This window comes from Rattus norvegicus, chromosome 2 (assembly GCF_036323735.1).
Source record: "Rattus norvegicus strain BN/NHsdMcwi chromosome 2, GRCr8, whole genome shotgun sequence".
Taxonomy (NCBI): Eukaryota; Metazoa; Chordata; class Mammalia; order Rodentia; family Muridae; genus Rattus; species Rattus norvegicus.
Window position 1 is genome coordinate 60484683 of NC_086020.1, and position 2907 is coordinate 60487589.

Genomic DNA, 2907 nt, shown 5'->3' on the forward strand with positions numbered 1-2907 from the left:
ATCACTTAGTTTGCAAAAATCCCAACATTTTATAAGGTCTCTAGAAAAGCCTAAAGTATCTTTAACCTATAAAATAACACACACACACACACACACACACACACACACACACACACACACAAAGCGAGAAACTGGGGAATAAACACAGATTCACCTAAGCAAAGAAAAGATCTACTGCTATAAATCCATGTTGTGTAGGTCCATGAAATTCCCTGAGCTTCACATGGCTCCCTTTGCTCTACACTTTACCTTGACATTTGTAGTAATCGATAGATTCAATGCAAATCCCATCAAAATCCCAATAAAATTCTTTTCAGACCTTGAAAGAACATTCTCAAGTTCATATGGAAAACCAAACCAAAACAACAACAAAACCACCACCACAAACAACAATAACAACAAAAACCAGAAGAGCTAAAACAATCCTGCACAATAAGATAACCTCTGGCGGTATCATCATCCCTGATTTCAAGGTGTTCTACGGAGCACTAGGAGTAAAAATGGTATAGATAATGGTATAGATAGATAATGGCATAGAAAAAGTCTGATTCATCAATGGAATCCTGTAGAAGACCATGAAATGAAATCACACACAATTGGCAAACAGAACCTCATGAAACTGAAAAGCTTCTGTAAGACAAAGGACATTGTCTATAGGATGACATGGCAGTCTAGAGATTGGGAAAAGATCTTCACCAACCCTACATCTGACAGGAGGCTAATATCCAAAATATATAAAGAAGTTACACACCAACAAAGCGAACAATCCATTTAAGAAATGGGGTTACAGTTTCCAGTGGTCGCGCGCTCTTTTCTCCGGACGGTGGAGGCCGAGCAGCGCCGCCCTTAGTCTGAGCAAAGAACTGTGGGCAGAGGCAGTCGGAGTTAGGACTGGGAGGCAGACACTTGGCTGTGTTCAAATCGAAGTCAAGGGTGCAAAAATGCAGAGCAATAAAACCTTTAACTTGAAGAAGCAGAATCATACTCCAAGGAAGCACCATAAGCATCACCACCAGCAGCACCATCAGCAGCAGCAGCACCATCAGCAACAGCAGCAACAACAGCAGCAACAGCAGCAACAGCAGCAACAGCAGCAGCAGCCACCCCCACCAATACCTGCAAATGGACAGCAGGCCAGCAGCCAGAATGAAGGCTTGACTATTGACCTGAAGAATTTTAGGAAACCAGGAGAGAAGACTTTTACCCAACATAGCCGACTTTTGGTGGGCAATCTTCCCCCTGACATCACTGAGGAGGAAATGAGGAAACTTTTTGAGAAATATGGCAAAGCAGGCAAAGTTTTCATTCATAAGGATAAAGGCTTTGGCTTTATTCGCTTGGAAACACGAACCCTAGCAGAAATTGCCAAAGTGGAGCTGGACAACATGCCACTCTGTGGAAAGCAGCTGCGAGTGTGCTTTGCTTGTCCAACGAACTGTTGGAAGAAGCCTTTTCTGTGTTTGGCCAGTTGGAGAGGGCTGTAGTCACTGTGGATGACAGAGAAAGGCCCTCAGAGAAAGGCCCTCAGAGAAAGGCCCTCAGAGAAAGGCCCTCAGAGAAAGGCCCTCAGAGAAAGGCCCTCAGAGAAAGGCCCTCAGAGAAAGGCCCTCAGAGAAAGGCCCTCAGAGAAAGGCCCTCAGAGAAAGGCCCTCAGGGAAAGGCACTGCTGAGTTCTCAGGGAAGCCAGCTGCTCGGAAAGCTCTGGACAGATGCAGTGAAGGCTCCTTCTTGCTAACCACGTTTCCTCGGCCTGCGACTGTGGAGCCTATGGACCAGTTAGATGATGAAGAGGGACTCCCGGAGGAGCTGGTTCTAAAAAACCAGCAATTTCACGAGGAGAGAGAACAGCCACCCAGATTTGCACAGCCTGGGTCCTTTGAGAAGGAGTATACCATGCGCTGGAAGGCTCTCATTGAGATAGAGAAGCAACAGCAGGATCAAGTGGATCGAAACATCGAGCAGGCTCGTGAGAAGATGGAGATGGAGGCAGCACGCGTGAGCACCAGGTTATGCTAATGAGGCAGGATTTGATGAGACGTCAAGAAGAGCTTCGAAGAACGGAGGAGCTGCATAACCAAGAGGTTCAGAAGCGATAGCGGTTAGAACTCAGGCAGGAAGAGGAACGCAGGCGCCGTGAGGAAGAGATGCGGCGACAGCAGGAAGAAATGATGCGAGGGCAGCGGGAAGGACTCAAGGGAACCTTCCCTGATGCGAGAGAACAAGAGATACGGATGAGCAAATGGCTATGGGAGGTGCTGTGGACATAAACAGTAGAGGCGCCATGCCCCCTGCTCCTGTGCCACCAGGTACTCCAACTCCTGGACCTGCCATCATGATGCCAGATGGAACCCTGGGATTGACCCCAACAACAACTGAACGTTTTGGCCAAGCTGCTACAATGGAAGGAATTGGAGCAATTGGTGGAACTCCTCCTGCATTCAACCGTCCAGCTCCTGGAGCTGAATTTGCTCCAAACAAACGCCGCCGATATTAGATAAAGTTGCATTGTCTCGTTTCCTGCAGCCCTTAAAAGAAGGGCCCTTTTTGGACTAACCAGAAGAAAAACTGTTAGGGGTTCTTCCCAATAGACAGGTCTTCCCTGCTTGTACTACTCTAGGGAATATGCTTGAAGGCAGAGAGGCAAGGGAGGGGTGGTATTTAACAAATCAAAGTCTGTGGTAGAGGGCGTTATCAAATCTGTCTTGTGCATTCCTGAAGTTGATTGATTGTTGAGGGCCTGGAGAACCATAGGAAAATGGACTCGGTTCCATTAATCTTGATCATTCCTCTCCTCTCCTCTCCTCTCCTCTCCTCTCCTCTCCTCTCCTCTCCTCTCCTCTCCTCTCCTCTCCTCTCCTCTCCTCTCCTCTCCTCTCCTCTCCCCTCCCCTCCCCACCCCTCCCCCAC

The 2907-nt window shown here is 47.8% G+C and overlaps 1 pseudogene; it reads left to right on the forward strand.

The window, feature by feature from the left end:
• The first annotated feature begins 804 nt into the window (after positions 1-804).
• Positions 805-2553, forward strand: Nono-ps5 (non-POU domain containing, octamer-binding, pseudogene 5; annotated as a pseudogene).
• Positions 2554-2907: the final 354 nt, after the last annotated feature.